Source organism: Oncorhynchus keta, chromosome 2 (assembly GCF_023373465.1).
Source record: "Oncorhynchus keta strain PuntledgeMale-10-30-2019 chromosome 2, Oket_V2, whole genome shotgun sequence".
NCBI classification, from domain to species: Eukaryota; Metazoa; Chordata; class Actinopteri; order Salmoniformes; family Salmonidae; genus Oncorhynchus; species Oncorhynchus keta.
Window position 1 is genome coordinate 7,158,587 of NC_068422.1, and position 25,676 is coordinate 7,184,262.

The 25,676-nt window shown below is 46.1% G+C and overlaps 1 protein-coding gene across 1 annotated transcript in view; it reads left to right on the forward strand.

Annotated features, from left to right (window-relative positions):
• The first annotated feature begins 689 nt into the window (after positions 1 to 689).
• The window catches only part of LOC118397835 (protein TANC2-like), a 213,050-nt gene continuing 188,063 nt past the window's right edge, over positions 690 to 25,676 (forward strand). The window contains exon 1 of the mRNA XM_052471300.1: positions 690 to 1,066. The gene's annotated coding sequence lies outside the window, so the exon portion shown is untranslated. The remainder of the gene's footprint in view (positions 1,067 to 25,676) is intronic.

Here is a 25,676-nt window from a genome sequence, read left to right on the forward strand (position 1 = left end):
CTACTGTAATATAGTAGGCTGCAGCACAGAGACATTGTATGACGATACATGCACCAGTTTACACCAAGGCTACAGATCACATTTTAAATTACAATAAAATAATAATTTGAATAAAATGTACATTTCGTCCTTCTGTAGCTCAGTTGGTAGAGCATGGCGCTTGTAACGCCAGGGTAGTGGGTTCGATTCCCGGGACCACCCATACGTAGAATGTATGCACACATGACTGTAAGTCACTTTGGATAAAAGCGTCTGCTAAATGGCATATTATTTCGCATAGCAGTATGCACGTTTTTTTAAAGACCTGATTATTCATTCAGTAATGTTGTATTGATCCTCTAAACCAGACATGATCAATCTGTTGACCTTTCTTCCCCCCAAGAGAATAGAACTACAAAATCTGCAGTCTTCTGAATGAGTCGCCTGCAGACCTCACATTTTTATAGCATAATTGCCTTACATCTAAATGTCAAATGCTTTGGCCGTGGGGGAATGGACTAAAGATTTGATTGACATCGACCTTGTCTCCTCTTGAATAATTATTATGATCGTTTTAGACATTAGTGCCTCCCATTTTCATGGTTTATGCATCGTCTTCTACCGCGCTGTGTCCTGCCCGCTGCCAGTCAGAGATTGGACCGGTAGGCGTGCTTAGCGCTCCATACGTACTGCGGCTGTGGACCATATGACTTTTTCTTATGAATCGGTCCGGTCCTACACTTGGCATATTTCCTGGGGTTAGGTTACCGGCGGCGATGAAATAGGTAACTTCGTCGCGCGCTGCATGAACACGTAGTTCTTTTTGGTTTTTGTTTACCTGTATTTATCCTTTCTTAAATTATGAGTGCATTTTTTTTTGGAAATATAAAGTCGATAGACACATCAGTTGAATATATTTGGCAAGACAGTGTAGACTATTTTTTCGCTCTGTGACGGTAGTAGACTATTGATAACGTCAGCTGAAGCGAGCAATTTCGCTGAGGATCTCAAAGAAACCGGCTACGAGTATTTGCTGCAACTGATGCGAACTGGCTAGTGTCAGGCTGGAGAGACAAAGTTAAGCAAGGTAAGGCTACTGTAGGTTATTTCTCAACTTAGGCAGTAGGCTTGACATTAATTAAGCTGCATGCCATGTGTGAGAAATCCCATTTAAAAACAGACACATGCATGATCGATATCTCCCCCTGATCAAAATAGCCAACTGTCAACGCTGTAGCCACCCCCCAAGTCCCCACCTCCTACAAAAAGCAATTGTTCTATATACTAAATATATATATATATTTTAAGTAGCACGCCAACTGTTTGTCTCTGTACTTGACTATAAGCCATAAAACACTTTAGTGTGCATGTATATACGAGACACACCCACCACAGTAAAGAGCTGTCCAGGATCATGTCACGAGTTCATGGTAAAGAGCTGTCCATGATAATGTCACTAGTTCATGGTAAAGAGCTGTCCATGATAATGTCACTAGTTCATGGTAAAGAGCTGTCCATGATAATGTCACTAGTTCATGGTAAAGAGCTGTCCAGGATCATGTCACTAGTTCATGGTAAAGAGCTGTCCATGATAATGTCACTAGTTCATGGTAAAGAGCTGTCCATGATAATGTCACTAGTTCATGGTAAAGAGCTGTCCATGATAATGTCACTAGTTCATGGTAAAGAGCTGTCCATGATCATGTCACGAGTTCATGGTAAAGAGCTGTCCAGGATCATGTCACTAGTTCATGGTAAAGAGCTGTCCATGATAATGTCACTAGTTCATGGTAAAGAGCTGTCCATGATAATGTCACTAGTTCATGGTAAAGAGCTGTCCAGGATCATGTCACGAGTTCATGGTAAAGAGCTGTCCATGATAATGTCACTAGTTCATGGTAAAGAGCTGTCCATGATAATGTCACTAGTTCATGGTAAAGAGCTGTCCATGATAATGTCACTAGTTCATGGTAAAGAGCTGTCCATGATAATGTCACTAGTTCATGGTAAAGAGCTGTCCATGATAATGTCACTAGTTCATGGTAAAGAGCTGTCCATGATAATGTCACTAGTTCATGGTAAAGAGCTGTCCATGATAATGTCACTAGTTCATGGTAAAGAGCTGTCCAGGATCATGTCACTAGTTCATGGTAAAGAGCTGTCCAGGATCATGTCACTAGTTCATGGTAAAGAGCTGTCCAGGATCATGTCACGAGTTCATGGTAAAGAGCTGTCCATGATAATGTCACGAGTTCATGGTAAAGAGCTGTCCATGATAATGTCACTAGTTCATGGTAAAGAGCTGTCCAGGATCATGTCACGAGTTCATGGTAAAGAGCTGTCCAGGATCATGTCACTAGTTCATGGTAAAGAGCTGTCCAGGATCATGTCACTAGTTAATGGTAAAGAGCTGTCCAGGATCATGTCACGAGTTCATGGTAAAGAGCTGTCCAGGATCATGTCACTAGTTCATGGTAAAGAGCTGTCCAGGATCATGTCACTAGTTCATGGTAAAGAGCTGTCCAGGATCATGTCACTAGTTCATGGTAAAGAGCTGTCCAGGATCATGTCACTAGTTCATGGTAAAGAGCTGTCCAGGATCATGTCACTAGTTAATGGTAAAGAGCTGTCCAGGATCATGTCACGAGTTCATGGTAAAGAGCTGTCCAGGATCATGTCACTAGTTAATGGTAAAGAGCTGTCCAGGATCATGTCACGAGTTCATGGTAAAGAGCTGTCCAGGATCATGTCACTAGTTCATGGTAAAGAGCTGTCCATGATAATTTCACTAGTTAATGGTAAAGAGCTGTCCAGGATCATGTCACTAGTTCATGGTAAAGAGCTGTCCAGGATCATGTCACTAGTTCATGGTAAAGAGCTGTCCAGGATCATGTCACTAGTTCATGGTAAAGAGCTGTCCAGGATCATGTCACTAGTTCATGGTAAAGAGCTGTCCAGGATCATGTCACTAGTTCATGGTAAAGAGCTGTCCAGGATCATGTCACTAGTTCATGGTAAAGAGCTGTCCAGGATCATGTCACTAGTTCATGGTAAAGAGCTGTCCAGGATCATGTCACGAGTTCATGGTAAAGAGCTGTCCAGGATCATGTCACTAGTTCATGGTAAAGAGCTGTCCAGGATCATGTCACTAGTTCATGGTAAAGAGCTGTCCAGGATAATGTCACTAGTTCATAGTAAAGAGCTGTCCAGGATAATGTCACTAGTTCATGGTAAACAGCTGTCAATGATAATGTTACTAGTTCATAGTAAAGAGCTGTTCTTTCTTGCTGTGTGGCTTCAGCCCAGTATCTACCTCATTCTGCCTCTTATCTGACTTGGTTCCTCCTGACAGGGTCTTATGTGCTAATGATGGTTCAACCCTAGCCCTTGATCATGACTCTCAGTTCCATTACATTACACATAAGAGTCATTGGACAAAGGGGTCTTCTGTATGTTTTGTTTTGTTAAGAGCCCTGACTCTTGGTCTGAACATTAACATGCAACGGTTTTGGAAGTATAAGGACCTTATCTTTCATGTTAGCGAGTATTAATTTTCTAGAAAACAAAATGTTAAAACACACCTTTATAGGGTTAGTGTTTCCACACGGCCATATCTCCATGTTACAGTGCATGTTTACTGAAGACAGATGGAAGACAAAGGGACGACCTGTGTTAATTAGCTATCTACAGTAGCATGTTTACTGAAGACAGATGGAAGACAAAGGGACGACCTGTGTTAATTAGCTATCTACAGTAGCATGTTTACTGAAGACAGATGGAAGACAAAGGGACGACCTGTGTTAATTAGCTATCTACAATAGCATGTTTACTGAAGACAGATGGAAGACAAAGGGACGACCTGTGGTAATTAGCTATCTACAGTAGCATGTTTACTGAAGACAGATGGAAGACAAAGGGACGACCTGTGTTAATTAGCTATCTACAATAGCATGTTTACTGAAGACCGATGGAAGACAAAGGGACGACCTGTGTTAATGAGCTATCTACAGTAGCATGTTTACTGAAGACAGATGGAAGACAAAGGGACGACCTGTGTTAATGAGCTATCTACAATAGCATGTTTACTGAAGACCGATGGAAGACAAAGGGACGACCTGTGTTAATGAGCTATCTACAGTAGCATGTTTACTGAAGACAGATGGAAGACAAAGGGACGACCTGTGTTAATGAGCTATCTACAATAGCATGTTTACTGAAGACAGATGGAAGACAAAGGGACGACCTGTGTTAATGAGCTATCTACAGTAGCATGTTTACTGAAGACAGATGGAAGACAAAGGGACGACCTGTGTTAATGAGCTATCTACAATAGCATGTTTACTGAAGACAGATGGAAGACAAAGGGACGGCCTGTGTTAATGAGCTATCTACAGTAGCATGTTTACTGAAGACCAATGGAAGACAAAGGGACGACCTGTGTTAATGAGCTATCTACAATAGCATGTTTACTGAAGACAGATGGAAGACAAAGGGACGACCTGTGTTAATGAGCTATCTACAGTAGCATGTTTACTGAAGACCAATGGAAGACAAAGGGACGACCTGTGTTAATGAGCTATCTACAATAGCATGTTTACTGAAGACAGATGGAAGACAAAGGGACGGCCTGTGTTAATGAGCTATCTACAGTAGCATGTTTACTGAAGACCAATGGAAGACAAAGGGACGACCTGTGTTAATGAGCTATCTACAGTAGCATGTTTACTGAAGACCAATGGAAGACAAAGGGACGACCTGTGTTAATGAGCTATCTACAATAGCATGTTTACTGAAGACCGATGGAAGACAAAGGGACGACCTGTGTTAATTAGCTATCTACAGTAGCATGTTTACTGAAGACAGATGGAAGACAAAGGGACGGCCTGTGTTAATTAGCTATCTACAGTAGCATGTTTACTGAAGACAGATGGAAGACAAAGGGACGACCTGTGTTAATTAGATATCTACAGTAGCATGTTTACTGAAGACAGATGGAAGACAAAGGGACGACCTGTGTTAATTAGCTATCTACAGGAGCATGTTCCGAACACCGTTGTGTAATGGAAGAAAGCTGCCAGAAACTTGTCACTGAAAAATATTATCGGCTGCAACCAATGTTCCCTCAAAACAATTTAGTCACTGAGCAAATTTGAGTTCTGCTGAGCGCAAATGTCAATTTTGTAAAAAATTCTGTGCAACTTCCACCATGCATTTACAGTGAACACTGAGGCTGTACTTGATTTAAGTCAAAAAAAAAATTCTAGATGCCTAGAAATGTACACGTTTTATGCTCTTGTAAAAAGCAATCACTCCCCTATTGCTGACTACAAATGATCTATAACTGGGCTAATAACTCACTAACTAGCAAAGGAAATGAACAAAATGTTGCTACATACAGCTCTCAAAACCAGCACATCTCCTCACTACCACTAATGCTGCAAACACAGTCAAGTTCCAAGTAAATGGCACAGAACCATCTATGACAGTGGTCTATTTGCATATAGGCCTACAGCAGTTCTGATTGTTTATGCCGCTCGGTATGTGTAGAGTACGGGCCAATTCGGTGCGTTCTGCAAAAGCTCTTGCATAGTTTGTTTTGTTTCGGTATGTTGCATTGAAAGTGGCTAATATTGCGTTGACTCAAAATAAAGGGAAACGTTGATATTGTTAACAGGGAAAACTATAGAACTGTCACACCCTGGTCAAAGTATTTTGTGTTTATCTTCATGTATTGGGTCAGGCCAGGGTGTGGCATGGGGTTTTTGTATTGTGGTGTGTTTTGTCTTGGGGTTTTGGTGTGTATGTATTGGGATTGTAGCTAGTGGGGTGATCTAGCAAAGTCTATGGCTGTCTGGAGTGGTTCTCAATCAGAGGCAGGTGTTTATCGTTGTCTCTGAATGGGAACCATATTTAGGCAGCCATATTCTTTGAGTTTGTCGTGGGTGATTGTCCTTAGTGTCCTTGTTCCTGTCTGTGTTAGTTTTCACTAGTATAGGCTGTTTCGGTTTTTGTTACGTTCTTTGTTTTGTAGTGTTTGTGTTTTAGATTCGTGTTACGTTTTTTGTTCATTAAACATGGATCGCAATCTACACGCTGCAGTTTGGTCCGACTCTCCTTCACCACACCTAGAAAACCGTTACAGAATCACCCACCACAACCGGACCAAGCAGCGTGTCAACAGGCAGGAGCCGCAGGAGAGGCAACAGAGGCAGCAGCAGCAGGAGCAGCAGCAACTACAGTGGGAGAGGCTGCACTACTTGGAGAAATGGACTTGGGAGGAGATTCTAGACGGGAAAGGACCCTGGGAACAGCCTGGAGATTATTGTCGCCCCAAAGCCGAGCTGGAGGCAGCAAAAGCAGAGAGGCGGCATTATGAGGAGCTAGCACGGCAGAGCGGATGGAAGCCTGAGAGTCAGCCCCAAAAATGTCTTGGGGGCCTTAGGGAGAGTGTGGCAGAGTCAGGAGTCAGACCTGAGCCAACACTCCCTGTTTATCGTGAGGAGCCAAGGAGGAGACCAGAACCAGAGCCGGTGTTGGAGGTGAGCGTAGCAGAGACCGTGAAGGAGTTAATGGGGAAATTGGAGGAGAGAGAAATGAGGGAGTTTGTGCTTTTTGCATGGAATTCGCCCGACGGAATGTATCAGGGATTAGATGGCACCTGGGTCAGCGCTCCATACTCGTCCTGAGGTGCGTGTTAACCTGTTACTCCTACCCCCTACTTTTTCGAACATTCTGTTAAAAATCGTGCAACATTTCAGCGCCCTGCTGCTCATGCCAGGAATATAGTATATTCATATGATTAGTATTTGTGGATAGAAAACACTCAGACGTTTATAAAACTGGTTAATTCACGGCTGTGACTATAACAGAACGTGCGTTTCATCGAAAAGTGCAGGAAAATCTGATCACTGAAAATGGAAAAATATATCCATGCGCGACTTGAACCCATTGATAAAGGTGAACCACATTTAATGGGGCTGAGGTTGCAATACCTACAGCTTCCACACGTTGTCTAGAGTCTTGTCATTTGTCTACTATTTGTTTCTTGGTCAAACAGACGCAAGGCAGCGCATTTCTTCCGGTCTCCGACCGGATATTTTGGTTGAGATTTACCCGGACATTATTTCCAGACGGACAGCTAAAGAATATACTTCGCCTCGTGATCAATTTGATCGCTTATTAACGTTTACTAATACCTAAAGTTGCATTACAAGTATTTCGAAGTGTTTTGTTAAAGTTTATCGTCGACTTTTTTAATTAAAAAAAATGACGTTACAAGACGCTATTTTTTTCCGTTTATCACACAGTCTTCATATATCGATATCTAGGCTATATATGGACCGATTTAATCGAAAAAAATACCCAATAGTGATTATGGGACATCTAGGAGTGCCAACAAAGAAGATGGTCAAAAGTAATTAATGTTTTATATTTTATTTGTGCGGTTTGTGTAGCGACGACTATGCTAATTATTTTGTTTTACGTCCCCTGCGGGTCTTTTGGGGTGTTACATGCTATCAGATAATAGCTTCTCATGCTTTCGCCGAAAAGCATTTTAAAAATCTGACTTGTTGCCTGGATTCACAACGAGTGTAGCTTTAATTCAATACCCTGCATGTGTATTTTAATGAACGTTTGAGTTTTAACTAGTACTATTAGCATTTAGCGTAGTGCATTTGCATTTCCAGATGTCTAGATGGGACGCCTGCGTGTCAGGTAGGAGCAAGAGGTTAATCGGCTGGTGAAGTTGGTGCCAGCCTCACGCATCAGGCCTCCTGTGCACATCCCTAGCCTTGCACGTCCTGTGCCAACACTGCTCTCAAGATCTCCAGTACGCCTTCACGGTCTAGCCCATCCTGTGCCACCTCCACACACCAGCCCTCTGGTAGCAGCTCCCCGCACCAGGATTCCTGTGCGTGTCCTCGGCCCAGTACCACCAGTGCCAGCACCACGCATCAGGCCTACAGTGCGCCTCGCCTCTCCTGCTCTGCCGGAGCCTCCCGCCTGTTCAGCGCTATCAGAGCCTTTCTCCTCTCCTGCGCTACCGGAGTCTCCCGCCTGTTCAGCGCAGCTAGAGCCTTCTTCCTCTACAGCGCTGCTGGAGTCTCCTCTCTGTTCAGCGCAGCCGGAGCTGTCAGTCTGCATGAAGCAGCCAGAGCTGTCAATCTGCAAGGAGCTGTCAGTCTGCAAGGAGCTGTCAGTCTGCAAGGAGCTGCCAGTCTGCAAGGAGCTGCCAGTCTGCAAGGAGCTGTCAGTCTGTAAGGAGCTGTCAGTCTGCAAGGAGCTGCCAGTCTGTAAGAAGCCGCCAGAGCTGTCAGCCCACATGGAGCAGCCAGAGATGTCAGTCTGCATGGATCAGCCAGAGCTGTCAGTCTGCATGGATCAGCCAGAGCTGTCAGTCTGCATGGATCAGCCAGAGCTGTCAGTCTGCATGGAGCAGCCAGAGCTGTCAGTCTGCATGAAGCAACCAGAGCTGTCAGTCTGCATGAAGCAGCCAGAGCTGTCAGTCTGCAAGGAGCTGCCAGTCTGCACGGAGGTGCCAGTCTGCACGGAGCTGTCAGTCTGCACGGAGCTGTCAGTCTGCAAGGAGCTGCCAGTCTGCAAGGAGCTGCCAGTCTGCACGGAGCTGTCAGTCTGCAAGGAGCTGTCAGTCTGCAAGGAGCTGCCAGTCTGCAAGGAGCTGCCAGTCTGTAAGAAGCCGCCAGAGCTGTCAGCCCACATGGAGCAGCCAGAGATGTCAGTCTGCATGGAGCAGCCAGAGCTGTCAGTCTGCATGAAGCAACCAGAGCTGTCAGTCTGCAAGGAGCTGTCAGTCTGCAAGGAGCTGTCAGTCTGCAAGGAGCTGCCAGTCTGCAAGGAGCTGCCAGTCTGTAAGAAGCCGCCAGAGCTGTCAGCCCACATGGAGCAGCCAGAGAAGTCAGTCTGCATGGATCAGCCAGAGATGTCAGTCTGCATGGAGCAGCCAGAGCTGTCAGTCTGCATGAAGCAACCAGAGCTGTCAGTCTGCAAGGAGCTGCCAGTCTGCAAGGAGCTGCCAGTCTGCAAGGAGCTGTCAGTCTGCAAGGAGCTGCCAGTCTGCAAGGAGCTGCCAGTCTGTAAGAAGCCGCCAGAGCTGTCAGCCCACATGGAGCAGCCAGAGATGTCAGTCTGCATGGAGCAGCCAGAGATGTCAGTCTGCATGGAGCAGCCAGAGATGTCAGTCTGCATGAAGCAACCAGAGCTGTCAGTCTGCATGAAGCAGCCAGAGATGTCAGTCTGCAAGGAGCTGCCAGTCTGCAAGGAGCTGCCAGTCTGCAAGGAGCTGTCAGTCTGCAAGGAGCTGTCAGTCTGCAAGGAGCTGCCAGTCTACAAGGAGCTGTCAGTCTGTAAGGAGCTGTCAGTCTGCAAGGAGCTGCCAGTCTGTAAGAAGCCGCCAGAGCTGTCAGCCCACATGGAGCAGCCAGAGATGTCAGTCTGCATGGAGCAGCCAGAGATGTCAGTCTGCATGGAGCAGCCAGAGCTGTCAGTCTGCATGGATCAGCCAGAGATGTCAGTCTGCATGGAGCAGCCAGAGATGTCAGTCTGCATGGAGCAGCCAGAGCTGTCAGTCTGCATGAAGCAGCCAGAGCTGTCAGTCTGCATGAAGCAGCCAGAGCTGTCAGTCTGCATGAAGCAGCCAGAGATGTCAGTCTGCATGAAGCAGCCAGAACTGTCAGTCTGCATGAAGCAGCCAGAGATGTCAGTCTGCAAGGAGCTGTCAGTCTGCAAGGAGCTGTCAGTCTGTAAGGAGCTGTCAATCTGCAAGGAGCTGCCAGTCTGTAAGGAGCCGCCAGAGCTGTCAGCCCACATGGAGCAGCCAGAGCCGGCAGTCAGCGTGGAGCAGCCAGAGCCGCCAGTCAGCGTGGAGCAGCCAGAGCCGACAGTCAGCATGGAGCAGCCAGATCTTTCAGTCTGCCCAGCGCCACCAGTGCCGCCAGTCTGCCCTGCGCCGCCAGTCTGCCCAGCGCTGCCAGAGCCCCCAGTCTGCCCAGTGCCGCCAGAGCCGCCAGTCTGCCCAGCGCCGCCAGTGTGCCCAGCGCCGCCAGTATGCCCAGCGCAGCCAGTCTGCCCAGCGCCACCAGTGCCGCCAGTCTGCCCTGCGCCGCCAGCGCCGCCAGTTTGCCCAGCGCCGCCAGTTTGCCCTGCGCCGCCAGTCTGCCCAGCCCCGCCAGTGCCCCCCGTCTGCCCAGCCCCGCCAGTGCCCCCAGTCTGCCCAGCGCCGCCCGTGTCCCCAGTCTGCCCAGCCCCGCCTGTGCCGCCAGTCTGCCCAGCGCCGCCAGTCTGCCCAGCGCCGCCAGAACTGCCAGTCGGCCAGGATCTGCCAGTCGGCCAGGATCTGCCAGTCGGCCAGGATCCGCCAGTCTGCCAGGATCCGCCAGTCTGCCAGGATCCGCCAGAACTGCCAGTCAGCCAGGATCCGCCAGTCAGCCAGGATCCGCCAGTCAGCCAGGATCTACCAGTCAGCCAGGATCCACCAGTCAGCCAGAATCTTCCAGATCTGCCAGTCAACCAGAATCTTCCAGATCTGCCAATCAACCAGACTCTTCCAGATCTGCCAGAACTGCCAGTCGGCCAGGATCTGCCAGTCGGCCAGGATCCGCCAGTCAGCCAGAATCCGCCAGATCTGCCAGTCAGCCAGGATCTGCTGAGACCACCAGCCAGCCAGGATCTGGTAGATCTATCTACCTGCCTGAGCTTCCTCTCACTCCTGAGCTTCCTCTCACTCCTGAGCTTCCTCTCACTCCTCCTGAGCTTCCTCTCACTCCTGAGCTTTCTCTCACTCCCGAGCTTTCTCTCAGTCCCGAGCTGCCTCAGTTCTGAGCTGTCCTTCAGTCCCGATCTGCTCCTCAGTCCAGTGGGGTTCTGGGTGAGGACTACTAGGCCATGGTCGGCGGCGAGGGTGGACTATCCAGGGACGCAAGGAGAGGGGACTAAAACATTAACTGAGTGGGGTCCACGTCCCGCGCCGGAGCCGCCACCATGGACAGACGCCCACCCGGACCCTCCCTATTGTTTTGAGGTGCGTTCGGGAGTCCGCACCTTAGGGGGGGGGGGGGTTCTGTCACGCCCTGGTCGAAGTATTTTGTGTTTATCTTCATGTATTGGGTCAGGCCAGGGTGTGGCATGTTTTTTTTTTATTGTGGTGTGTTTTGTCTTGGGGTTTTGGTGTGTATGTATTGGGATTGTAGCTAGTGGGGTGATCTAGCAAAGTCTATGGCTGTCTGGAGTGGTTCTCAATCAGAGGCAGGTGTTTATCGTTGTCTCTGATTGGGAACCATATTTAGGCAGCCATATTCTTTGAGTTTGTCGTGGGTGATTGTCCTTAGTGTCCTTGTTCCTGTCTGTGTTAGTTTTCACTAGTATAGGCTGTTTCGGTTTTCGTTACGTTCTTTGTTTTGTAGTGTTTGTGTTTTAGATTCGTGTTACGTTTTTTGTTCATTAAACATGGATCGCAATCTACACGCTGCAGTTTGGTCCGACTCTCCTTCACCACACCTAGAAAACCGTTACAAGAACAACCTTTTCTGGGTCAAGATCACTTTGAGTCAAAATGCAAGCTGAGATCTACCACTCAGATTTTTTGTTGTTGTACATGACTTAAAAACTGTAAGCCTATGCAACATCAACCAATTAAAAACTGTACTGTAGCAATGAGGTTTGTGCAGAAAGCTATGGGCCCAATACATTATCACCACATATTGGCTTTGCTTGAATTGTTGTTCAGACCATTTAAAAAAATTATATTTCAAAATTTGAGGTAGGCTATATGATCACACTGGTAATACATCCATTGTTGTACTACTTGTGAGGCACATCTGAGTGAGCATACATTTAGCATATCTGCTGTTTATTTTACTGGGCTGATGGTGCCTGCATCTGGTGGTCAGTCTCAGCGGAGGGAGAGAGCAGCAGACTGAGGGTCAGTCTCAGCGGAGGGAGAGAGCAGCAGACTGAGGGTCAGTCTCAGCAGAGGGAGAGAGCAGCAGACTGAGGGTCAGTCTCAGCAGAGGGAGAGCGCAGCAGACTGATGGTCAGTCTCAGCAGAGGGAGAGAGCAGCAGACTGATGGTCAGTCTCAGCAGAGGGAGAGAGCAGCAGACTGAGGGTCAGTCTCAGCGGAGGGAGAGAGCAGCAGACTGAGGGTCAGTCTCAGCAGAGGGAGAGCGCAGCAGACTGATGGTCAGTCTCAGCAGAGGGAGAGAGCAGCAGACTGATGGTCAGTCTCAGCAGAGGGAGAGAGCAGCAGACTGAGGGTCAGTCTCAGCGGAGGGAGAGAGCAGCAGACTGAGGGTCAGTCTCAGCAGAGGGAGAGAGCAGCAGACTGAGGGTCAGTCTCAGCAGAGGGAGAGAGCAGCAGACTGAGGGTCAGTCTCAGCAGAGGGAGAGCGCAGCAGACTGATGGTCAGTCTCAGCGGAGGGAGAGCGCAGCAGACTGAGGGTCAGTCTCAGCGGAGGGAGAGAGCAGCAGACTGAGGGTCAGTCTCAGCAGAGGGAGAGAGCAGCAGACTGAGGGTCAGTCTCAGCAGAGGGAGAGCGCAGCAGACTGATGGTCAGTCTCAGCAGAGGGAGAGAGCAGCAGACTGATGGTCAGTCTCAGCGGAGGGAGAGAGCAGCAGACTGAGGGTCAGTCTCAGCGGAGGGAGAGAGCAGCAGACTGAGGGTCAATCTCAGCAGAGGGAGAGCGCAGCAGACTGATGGTCAGTCTCAGCAGAGGGAGAGCGCAGCAGACTGATGGTCAGTCTCAGCAGAGGGAGAGAGCAGCAGACTGATGGTCAGTCTCAGCAGAGGGAGAGAGCAGCAGACTGAGGGTCAGTCTCAGCAGAGGAGGGAGAGAGCAGCAGACTGAGGGTCAGTCTCAGCAGAGGGAGAGAGCAGCAGACTGATGGTCAGTCTCAGTAGAGGGAGAGAGCAGCAGACTGATGGTCAGTCTCAGTAGAGGGAGAGAGCAGCAGACTGATGGTCAGTCTCAGCAGAGGGAGAGAGCAGCAGACTGATGGTCAGTCTCAGCAGAGGGAGAGAGCAGCAGACTGAGGGTCAGTCTCAGCAGAGGAGGGAGAGAGCAGCAGACTGAGGGTCAGTCTCAGCAGAGGGAGAGAGCAGCAGCAGCAGACTGATGGTCAGTCTCAGTAGAGGGAGAGAGCAGCAGACTGAGGATCCGCCTCTCAACATCCCTCTGCTTTCCCTTTCTGACACTGACCAAAAAGCTGATGGGGAAACTTGAGTCTGGCACCGCATCATTTCTGCCTCATGCACAAGTTCATGTTGTGACTCTATGAACAGAGAAAGTTAAATATTCCTCGATATTAAAATGACCCAAGCCGTTAATAATAACAACACAAGCCTATAGATACACTTTCCTACTCATTCATTACTGCTGCACTGCTTGTTGTAGCGCTGAGTGGAAATGGGAAGAATGTGCATTTTATGGCTTATAATCAGGGGCGCAACTTTCACTGGGGACATGTCCCCCCACATTCTGAAATTGCATTTTTGCCCCTCCCCCAATTGTATCATTGAAATGTGATACAAAACGAGGCTACGGTGTGGTTTGGGACCATGCGGACGCCTCCGGCCGGTCGGGTAGGCTGTTTGGAGTGTTTATCTGACTGGAAAAATAATAGTGTTGAATACGAAGTGTTGACATTGCTGAGAAAGAACTTAAACATTAACTCATTCATAAAAACAGCATCTCTATGCTGTATTCGTTGACAGTCTCTTGCTAGTCAATATTTTAAATGTTTTGTATTCTCACAGTATCAACTTTGCTTTAGCTTTCTTTTATGCCTGCTACATTACTGCAGACAGTATGCTGAGCCATCCATTTGGCCAGTGGTAGGCCCATAGTGCACTTGATTTGCTCTCCTGGCCTGCCGGGAAGGCAGAGATTGTACCTTCAGATATGTTCAGCAGAGTACAGTACATATTTTTAGTTTGAAGTTTAGTTGTAAGTCGCTTTGGATAAAAGCGTCTGCTAAATGGCATATATTATTATTATATTAACTGTAAGGTCAGGTTGCAGGCGCCTGGCCCGCCACAAGGAGTCGCTAGAGCGCAATTGGATAAGAAAATCGCGGCCAGCCAAACCCTCCTCTAACCTGAAAAATTGTTCACCGCCTCATGGGTCTCCCAGTCACGGCCTGCTGCGACACAGCCTGGGATCGAACCCGGGTCTGTTGTGATGCCTCAAGCACTGCAATGTAGTCCCTTAAACCCCTGCACTACTCGGGACATGAACAAACTTGATATCAGTAAAAACACTACAACTAATTGATAGGTTTACCTTCACTTATTACTTATGTGAAAATATCTTCAAGATGCAGTATGTGGGTTTTTGGTAGCTGAATCCCCAGGCACAAGGCAATATTTCTTAAACTTACAGAAAGCAAAACTAAATAGCGTTGGCATTAGTTGGCAGGGGTCTTTCCTTCAACATTATTGTGATTTATTTCTAATACCTTTTAAACTTTTTCTGGTAGATGTTGTAGAATACCTCTTTTCCATCTGTTTGACCAGATATCAAATCCTTGCTTATTCAACATTATGGGATAAGGGATGGAAAATTGTTGAAAAATGTATATATGCCTTAATTACTCAAAAATAGACTCTTAGCTTTCTTTTGACACCCAATTTAATGTGCTCCAATGAACTTCACATGTTGGACCCACCTCTCTCTGTTTCTTTCTATTTCCTCTCTCTCTCTCTCTCTCTCTCTCTCTCTCTCAATCTCTATTTGTCTCTCTCTATTTTTGTCCCTCTTTCACTCTCTCTCCATCCCACACTCACATCTGTGATTTTAGTATGCTATGAGGATTGGTTTCCATTATGAGGTAATGCTTTTTGCTGTCTAGTGTTTAACTGTCATTTCACTGCGTTATCTTTGTCCACCAGGAGTGTCAAGGCCTTAGTTTCCACTGATCCTGCCAGACACCATCCCACAGACAGGTCATGGATGGAACCGTGGGGTTGGAACGGACAGATTTGTTTTAAGATACAACAGTAAATCAGTTTATATATCGTTTCAAAAAATCCTATTCAGTCACATGTAAGGTCATTCTTGGGCAATTCCATTGGAACGGAATTATGCTTTGACACAGATTTTTTTACTTCAAAATGTATGCCAAACAAAAACCACTGATTTAAAAGTTTAACAAAGAATACAACTCTATGCACAATTATTACTTTAAACAATTTACACAGTAAATACTGGAAAATCGGTGCAGATGCAAAGTTTGGTAACAAAATCAGGGTAAAATCCCCTTCAGTTTTATTCTCTTACCAAACGTTGTATCTGCACAGTTCTTCCTGTAAATGTGTTTTACACATTTTCGATGGAACTTGTTGAAAGTAGTCCTTGTGCATAGAGTTCTATGGTTTGTTAAGCTTTGAAATTAATGTTTTTTTATTTGGTATACATTTTGAAGTGAAAAATTTGAGTCTGCATTATTGCATTACAATTGAATTGCCCCCCTTTCTGGATCGGACTACACAAGAACTGTGTGACTATTTGCTGCATCTACTATTTGCTGAATCTACAGTAGCTATACTACACAACAGGGTACTAGTGGATATTTTATGCTTCACCAGGAGTAGGTCTTACTTGTAGTGGTTAGAATGGATTTAGGGATTTCTGCCGACACCACAAGAAGTGTAATAATATTGCTCTGTCAGGTTTGAGACTGTTTGTTGTCTAGGTACAGCAAAGCTGCACTTTCTGCTGCATTTTGTCAGCCACCAATTGGAGAGGAGAGCTGCGGGTGCACTCTTAGAAAAAGTGTTCCAAAAGGGTTCTTTGGCTGTCCACATAGGATAACCCTTTTTGGTTCCAGGTAGAACCCTTTTTGTTTCCATGCAGAACTATTTTTGGTTCCATGTAGAACCCTCTATGGGTTGAATTATCAAAACAAACTCTGAACCAACTATATTACTTTGGGGACAGGTTGAAAAGCATTAAACATTTATGGCAATTTAGCTAGCTAGCTTGCTGTTGCTAGCTAATTTTCCTGGGATATAAACATTGTGTTGTTATTTTACCTGAAATGCACAAGGTCCTCTACTCCAATAATTCATCCCATCCACAGATAAAAGGGTAAACCGAGTTTGTTTCTAGTAATCTCTCCTCCTTCAGGCTTCTTCTTCTTCTTTGGACTTTGTATAGTGGCTGACGACAAACTTTAAAGTGCATTACCACCACCAACTGGACTGGAGTGTGGACCTGAGTTCATTTTTCAATCACCCACATGGTTATATGCTCCTAAAAACCAATGAGGAGATGGGAGAGGCAGGAATTGCAGCGCGGCTAGCGTCACTGATTGAATAACATGTATATATGTACATTTATTTTAAAACACTCACGCATGCGACGTTAGCGGTGTGGTTAGCATGTTAGCAACTTTTTTTTCCTAAAACTGTGGGAGTCCCTCTCTGGATGCATTCCAAATGGCAAAAGCATTGCACTATGTAAGGAGTAGGGTGTTATTTGGGGCGTAGACTCTCTCTCATGCTCTCTGCTCTCTCGGTCTCTTTCTCTTTCTGTCTCTCTCTGAATGTTATCAGCAGTGAAAATGTGAGGCGTTTTCCTGGCGAGGTATTAAAGGTGTCATTATCTGGGATATTGTGATTCATTTCCCTCAGCTCTGCGGTAAATGGCAACTCTTTATGCTCCTTTAATCAGGAAGAGCAGTCATGGAAATCATAGAGAAAGTATGGTCGGTTGTCATGGAAATAATCTCAGATGGGTGCTTTATAGTTCAATTTCTGGGTGGGATGGGTGTTGAATCTTTAGTATAGAAGCATCATTTGTTTTGCGAGGGAATAGTTAATGCATTTTTTTGTTGTTGCGCAAATCCACCCTCCCTGACGAATAACTACGTTTGTATGTAAAAGCAATCTATTTTATGCAAGCCAGGCAAGCGGAATAGTACTACCGTCATACATGTATTTTAGGCAGCAGAAATCACCTCTCCCCATAGGAAACATACCAGACAGAACATCTATGGTGGAAAATGTTACAGATCTGATTTCTGATATGATAGCCCTGTGTGGATTAGACACTGAGCTGAACTCCTTTAATGAGCTAAGGATTCTCCACAGGCTTTACCACACACATTCATTCTGCTTTGATTCTGTAAATACAGTGCTGCAGATGAAGTGTCCTAACAGCCTCTTAGTCATCCTTTTATAGAGATCCTGGGTACATCCCAATTGGCACCTATTCCCTATATAGTACACTATTTTCGATCAGGGGTAATAGGGCTCTGGTCAAAATTAGTGCACTATATAGGGAATATGATGCTATTTGGGACGCACCCATAGAAATTTGAACAGAGGCCTTTTTGCTCAGCCTCTGAGCTGTGTGTCTGTCAAAGGCTGCTGTGGGTTGTGTGTCTGTCAAAGCAGTTTGTGGGCTGGCTGCGGTGGGCTGTCTTCTCCTTTGTCACCTGTGCTGTCAGGAGTTGGAGACGGGCCATTCCATGTCATTTCAGCAAGCCATGACACCCACAATCTCAGATTGTTCTGAAATAGGTTCTGTAGTTAGAAATGTAAGATTAGCATTCCTGAAACATTATTTTGTTGACAATTTCTCAGAGATCAAATTAAATAAGCTAATAGATTGCACCAAATTTGGTCCTTTTTAATTTATAGCATGTGCGTAATATTACACCAGTATATTACCCAACATCCGATTTGAACCAAACTTTTCCTACCATTGAGTAAGAAATGAGGAATCCAATAAAATGGCCAAAAGCCACCCACAGACTCCCCACACCAATCCCACCCCAACAACCAGTATACAGTATCAGTTCTCTTTATTTATAAAGATGCGGTTTGGAGTATTGCTTCTTCATTGTAATGTATTTCTTGTGAATCTGGTGCTGTTTTCTCTCGCTGTTTAGAGAACTTAGCAATTGAAGTCACTTTATTTACCATAAATTAGTGCGAAAATACACGTTTTTTGTTTTTGTGAGAAAAGATTTGGTTTATTTCATACCATGTACGAGTTGTCCATTCATTGTCTTTTGTTTGGAGCGCTCTTGTCAATATTCAGTAAAGAAACTCACCTTATTAGGCATAGAAGTAGATCTAGGCTACCTGGCCTGAGCACAAATGTAGGCCTATAAATGTGCTCATTTGGAGATCTGATACTATTTCTGATTGTCTTAGCTCACCATAACTGTGGAGCTTCTCAAAGTATTTTTGTCTTCGCCTCAAACAGCAAGTAAACAAAGTCTGTTTTAACATCCATTGAGAAGGACAATAGTTCCTCAACGTTGCCTATTTGAAAATTCTTTCCAGCATGAAAGGGGAAAAAAACGTGATGCTGTGATCCGAGGGAAACGTCATAAAATAAGACTACCTGATTACTTCTTATCCCTTGCACAAATAACCTACAGCTCTGTCTGTCTGGCGCTCACTGGCGCAGGAAACTCTGAGGCCCTATCATGAGCTTGGGCTGACCAAGTTAATAGTTGATACAAGTGCCTTGCAGACATGCCATGTGTAGCCAATGTATTTTATAGGATATTTATTTTTATCAGGATATTTTCTTCCTGCATGCTGCAATGTTTTTATTTGTTGGTTTATGAAGGCTATTTTTACATATAGGCAATGGCAATAGAAGTTACTATTACATTTGTATTGTATTGAATTTTGAGTAACCACATGACATTGATTTTGAGATATGAAGACTTTATGTTTAAACAAATGTGGTTTCTACAGACAATTGAGATGTACAAGCTATGGCATAAGGGATAAGGGAACGATGAGCGGGTGAGAGGCATTCCGTAATTTTTATTAAGACATTAATGAGCGAGCTACAGTAAGACTGACGTAGTCAATATAACTGTGTGTTCAGCACTTTTGAAATGTACAGCAACAGAATGCAGAACATGGGCTGCTCTTACAGCAGTTTCCCTGTATATCAAGTCAGAATGGTATGATAAATAAAGGGGGCATATAAGCAGACAATGACAGCTAAGACAATATTAGATGATGACATTTCTAAAAAACAGGTTATAGGCTACATGTGCAGCACATTGGCATGTTTAGGTAAAATTAAGAGGGGTAAACAGACCAAATGATTAGGGTGAGGCGCATGGGATACAAACAGCTTACTACACAACATACACTAATTATTACATTCTTAGCTACAGTATACAGTTGAAGTCGGAAGTTTACATGCACCTTAGCCAAATACATTTAAACAAGCCAAATACGTTTTAACATTTAGTCCTAGTAAAAATGATCAGTTAGGATCACCACTTTATTTTAAGAATGTGAAATGTCAGAATAATAGTAGAGAGAATTATTACTTTCAGCTTTTATTTCTTTCATCACCATTCCCAGTGGGTCAGAAGTTTACATACACTCAATTAGTAAACTTTTCTGGCAGCCTTCCACAAGCTTCCCACAATAAGTTGGGTGAATTCTGGCCCATTCCTCCTGACAGCTGGTGTAACTGAGTCAGGTTTGTAGGCCTCCTTGCTCGCACGCGCATTTTCAGTTCTGCTCACACATTTTCTATAGGATTGAGGTTTATTTTTTTTATTTTTTTTTCACCTTTATTTAGGATTGAGGTCTGGGCTTTGTGATGGTCACTCCAATACCTTGACTTTGTTGTTCTTAATCTATTTTGCCACAACTTTGGGAGTACTTTGGAAGTACTTTTTACACAACTTTGGATATAGGTACTTTTGTACCTGTTTCCTCCAGCATCTTCACAAAGTCCTTTGCTGTTGTTCTGGAATTGATTTGCACTTTTCGCACCAAAGTACGTTCATCTCTAGGAGACAGAACCTGTCTCCTTCCTGAGCAGTATGATGGCTGCGTGGTGATTATATTTGCGTACTATTGTTTGTGCAGATGAACGTGGTACCTTCAGGCGTTTGGAAATTGGTCCCAAGGATGAACCAGACTTGTGGAGGTCTACACATTTTTTTTCTGAGGTCTTTGCTGATTTCTTTTGATTTTCCCATGATGTCAAGCAAAGAGGCACTGAGTTTTAAGGTAGGCCTTGAAATACATCCACAGGTACACCTCCAATTGACTGAAATGATTTCAAGTAGCTTATCAGAAGCTTCTAAAGCCATGACAAATTTTTATGGAATTTTCCAAGCTGTTTAAAGGCACAGTCAACTTAGTGTATGTAAACTTCTGACCCACTGGATTTACAGTGGGTCGGAATTATACAGGGAATTATCAGTGAAATAATAATAATACTCCCAATATACACTACCGTTCAAAAGTTTGGGGTCACTTAGAAATGTCCTTGTTTTGAAAGAAAAACACTTTTTTTGTCCATTTAAAATAACATTGAATTGATCAGAAATCGAGGACGGCCGATTAATTGGCGTAGCCGATTAATTAGGGACGATTTCAAGTTTTCATAACAATCGGTAGTCTGCCTTTTTCGAAGCCGATTATGGCCGATTATATTGCTATCCATGAGGGAACAGCGTGGCAGGCTGACCACCTGTTACGCGAGTGCAGCGTCAATTGAACCTTTTGACTGCAAGGAGCCAAGGTAAGTTGCTTGCTAGCATTTAACTTTTCTTATAAAAACAATCAATCTTCACATAATCACAAGTTAACAACACATGATTGATGATATTACTTGGTTAACTAGCTTGTCTGGCGTTGCATATAATCAATGCGGTGCATGTTAATTTATCATCGAATCATCACCTCAACTTCGCCAAACGGGTGATGATTTAACAAAAGCTTGTTCGCGAGATTCATTAAATAGTCCCCACAAAACACCTTTTTTTAACCTTTATTTAACCAGGCAAGTCAGTTAAGAACAAATTCTTATTTTCAATGACGGCCTAGGAACAGTGGGTTGACTGCCTGTTCAGGTGCAGAACGACAGATTTGTACCTTGTCAGCTCGGGGATTTGAACTTGCAACCTTCCGGTTACTAGTCCAACGCTCTAACCACTAGGCTACCCTGTCGCCCCTCAATGTCAACAATGAAGAGGCAACTCCGGTATGCTGGCCTTCTAGGCAGAGTTGCAAAGAAAAAGCCATATCTCAGACTGGCCAATAAATGGAAAAGATTTAGATGGGCAAAAGAACACAGACACTGGACAGAGGAACTCTGCCTAGAAGGCCAACATCCCGGAGTTGCCTCTTCACTGTTGACGTTAAGACTGGTGTTTTGTGGGGACTATTTAGTGAAGCTGCCATTTGAGGACTTCTGAGGTGTCGGTACTTGTCCTCTTACTCTGTTGTGCTACTTGATTCCATATGTGTTATTTAATAGTTTTGATGTCTTCACTATTATTCTACAATGTAGAAAATAGTAAACAATAAAGAAGAACCCTTGAATAAATAGGTGTTTTAAAACTTTTGACCGGCGGTGATGTTCCAATAGTTGTGAGACAGCGATCAGACTGGTTTTGTATGAGAACATATGCTGCTTATCTTTCTTCAGAGGATCAGGCTCTGTACCCTTAACAGGAGAATCCAACAGTACATCCAAATATTACAGCACATTATCAACGCACTTCAGTGTTTCATTCTGAGACACAGCTGAAGCCATACTGACATAGTTACTGTTGTAACAAATATGATCATAGTTCCTGTAATGGTAGAGTAACAGGCTAGTATTTCTACAGTATGTGGGTAGTGATTGTATACTGCAGTAGAGCTCAGTAAAATGCACCATGCAGCGTTGGCTGATTGAGTTATGAGTGGTGTGATTGAGTGGTGTACTGCACATCTTAATGATGCCTCATGCCTGGCCTGACGTGTCCAGTGTTCCGTTCATAGCCTCGGTTGCATGTCCCTCTAATCCCCCTGTCCTCCTGTCCCTCTCAGCCCCCTGTCCTCTCCACTCCTCCTCACTGTCACCCTGTCCCTCTCAGCCCCCTGTCCTCCTGTCCCTCTCAGCCCCCTGTCCCTCAAAGCCCCCTGTCCTCCTATCCCTTTCAGTCCCTTGTCTCCTCCACTATGTCCTCTTGTCCCTCTCAGCCCCCTGTCCCTCAAAGCCCCCTGTCCTCCTATCCCTTTCAGTCCCCTGTCTCCTCCACTATGTCCTCTTGTCCCTCTCAGCCCCCTGTCCCCCTGTCCTTCTCAGCCCCCTGTCCCTCAAAGCCCCCTGTCCTCCTGTCCCTCTCAGCCCCCTGTCCCTCAAATCCCCCTGTCCTCCTGTCCCTCTAAGCCCCCTGTCCTCCTATCCCTTTCAACCCCCTGTCTCCTCCACTCCTCCTCTATGTCCTCTTGTCCCTCTCAGCCCCCTGTCCCTCAAAACCCCCTGTCCTCCTGTTCCTCTAAGCCCCCTTTCCTCCTATCCCTTTCAGCCCACTCTGTCCTCCACTCCTCCCCTGTCCTCTTGTCCCTCTCAGCCCCCTGTCCCTCAAAGCCCCCTGTCCTCCTGTCCCTCTCAGCCCCCTGTCCCTCAAAGCCCCCCTGTCCTCCTGTCCCTCTAAGCCCCCTGTCCTCCTATCCCTTTCAGCCCCCTGTCTCCTCCACTCCTCCTCTATGTCCTCTTGTCCCTCTCAGCCCCCTGTCCCTCAAAGCCCCCTGTCCCCCTGTCCCTCTAAGCCCCCTGTCCCTCTCAGCCCCCTGTCTCCTCCACTCCTCCTATGTCCTCTTGTCCCTCTCAGCCTCTTATCCCTTTCAGCCCCCTGTCTCCCCCACTCCTTCTCACTGTCCTCTTGTCCCTCTCAGCCCCCTGTCTCCCCCACTCCTCCTCTATGTCCTCTTGTCCCTCTCGGCCCCCTGTCTCCTCCACTCCTCTATGTCCTCTTGTCCCTCTCAGCCCCCTGTCCCTCAAAGCCCCCTGTCCTCCTGTCCCTCTAAGCCCCCTGTCCCTCTCAGCCCCCTGTCTCATCCACTCCTCCTATGTCCTCTTGTCCCTCTCAGCCTCCTATCCCTTTCAGTCCCCTGCCTGTCTCCTCCACTCCTCCTCTATGTCCTCTTGTCCCTCTCAGCCTCCTATCCCTTTCAGCCCCCTGTCTCCTCCACTCCTTCTCACTGTCCTCTTGTCCCTCTCAGCCTCCTAGCCTCCTATCCCTTTCAGCCCCCTTTCAGCCTCTTGTCCCTCTCAGCCCCGTGTCCTGCTGTCCCTCTCATGATTTGAGAAAGTTGCAAAAAAAGGTTGTGCTCTGTTCCTTGCCTCAGGGTTCACACACTGTTCTATCATCACCGTATGACTGACCCTGCAGACATCTGGAGAGGCTGCCAGCCCAGTCCCTTAATTCCTTCAGACAGCCAGACGTCACCTCTCTGCTACAGCACAGTGCAGACATCTGGGGAGGCTGCCAGCCCGGTCCCTTAATTCCTTCAGACAGCCAGACGTCACCTCTCTGCTACAGCACAGTGCAGACATCTGGAGAGGCTGCCAGCCCAGTCCCTTAATTCCTTCAGACAGCCAGATGTCACCTCTCTGCTACAGCACAGTGCAGAAATCTGGAGAGGCTGCCAGCCCAGTCCCTTAATTCCTTCAGACAGCCAGACGTCACCTCTCTGCTACAGCACAGTGCAGACATCTGGAGAGGCTGCCAGCCCAGTCCCTTAATTCCTTCAGACAGCCAGACGTCACCTCTCTGCTACGGCACAGTGCAGACATCTGGAGAGGCTGCCAGCCCAGTCCCTTAATTCCTTCAGACAGCCAGACGTCACCTCTCTGCTACGGCACAGTGCAGACATCTGGAGAGGCTGCCAGCCCAGTCCCTTAATTCCTTCAGACAGCCAGACGTCACCTCTCTGCTACGGCACAGTGCAGACATCTGGAGAGGCTGCCAGCCCAGTCCCTTAATTCCTTCAGACAGCCAGACGTCACCTCTCTGCTACGGCACAGTGCAGACATCTGGAGAGGCTGCCAGCCCAGTCCCTTATGTGGTTGTTGTGTAAACAAAGAGGAGTTATGCGGCCGTAGCCAATCAATCTGCTGCTCCAAAGCCTCTTCTGGGGGACCTGGGATCGCTAGCCAATTAAGCAGCTGCATGTACTGTGTGTGCCGGCCCCAGCTGCTGACGGCAGATAAATAACAGACTGTGGCTTCATCAGGGCTGTGAGCTCTGACTTTGACTGGCTGCATCCCAAATGGCACATCTATTCCTTATTTAGTCCATTACTTTTGACCAGAGCCCAGGGAGGCCTTTGGGACACCTCCTCTGTCTCTCTTCTCAGTTTCCCAGTCTGCAGGGACAGTAGAGTGGAAAAAACTTTGCTCGCCTTCCGGCCTACCAGCCTCTCCCCCAGGGTCAGGAGCAACTGCTGACCCCTGACCTCCCAGTGCTGTAGCACTCCTATATTTACATTGACAGGGCAGGGCTTAGTTATTACGCCTCTGCTTTCTGTTGGGCACATTACCAAGGACGTAAGTCTTAGTTTCAAATTTGGTGTCAAAAGTTTACATTTTGGAGAAATTAATGCACATATTATCTTTTTCAAAAATGTTTTATCCTAAAAGTTAGGAATAATCAAAGGCTTTGATATCAACACTTTTATTTAGTTTTGGAGAAATTATTTGCCTAGTGTCCTGTCATTCTGTTTCCAAAAAAAACACGTCTTTATGATACTTTTGTATATATAGCGTATGTGGACACCACTTCAAATGAGTGGATTTGGCGATTTCAGCCACACCCGCTGCTGACAGGTCTATAAAATCGAACACACAGCCATCCATTCTCCGTAGACAAACATTGGCAGTAGAATGGCCTTACTGAAGAGAACTGTGACTGTCAACGTGGCACCGTCATAGAATAGAATAGAATTCCAAAAAGTCAGTTCATCACATTTCTGCCCTGCAATAGCTGCCCCGGTCAACTGTAAGTGCTGTTATTGTGAAGTGGAAACGTCTAGGAGCAACAACGGCTCAGTCTCAAAGTGGTAGACCAAACAAGTTCGCAGAATGAGACCGCCGAGTGCTGAAGCGTGTAGCGTGTAAAAGTCTTCTGTCCTCGTTTGCAGCCTCTGGAAGCAACATCAGCACATAAACTGGAGCTTCATGAAATGGGTTTCCATGTCCGAGCAGCTGAAACGCAAGCCTAAGATCATCATGTGCAATGCCTAGCATTGTCTGGAGTGGTGTAACGGTCTGGAGCAGTGGAAACGCTGGAGTGATGAATCACGCTTTTCACCATCTGGCAGTCCGACGACTCTGGGTTTGGAGGATGCCAGGGGAATAGAATACCATATGGGATATGGCCTGGGTCTTGTTAAGTGTTTTATTGAAATACCCTTAAGAGCTATACACCAAAACAAATGGTTTTAACAATTATCAATTGTTTTTGAAGTGAACTTCCATTGTCCTCCCAAAACGTTTCTGAATATGGTTTAATAGGGTTTCATCTATTTAAGTATTTTATCAGGTTAACTTCCTTGCTATGTTGTTTTGGCTGCAACACCTGTGTTTGTAGAGGATGAAGGGGATGTATTGTTATTCCCACAGCTGGCATTATGATGAGCTGTGAGGAAATAAAGGGTGTGACTGACAGTGTAGGAGTAATCTAGGCTAGGGGGCGATCATCCTAACCACTCCTGCCTGAACTAGTATAGGAGTAATCTAGGCTAGGGGACGATCATCCTAACCACTCCTGCCTGAACTAGTGTAGGAGTAATCTAGGCTAGGGGACGATCATCCTAACCACTCCTGCCTGAACTAGTGTAGGAGTAATCTAGGCTAGGGGACGATCATCCTAACCACTCCTGCCTGAACTAGTGTAGGAATAATCT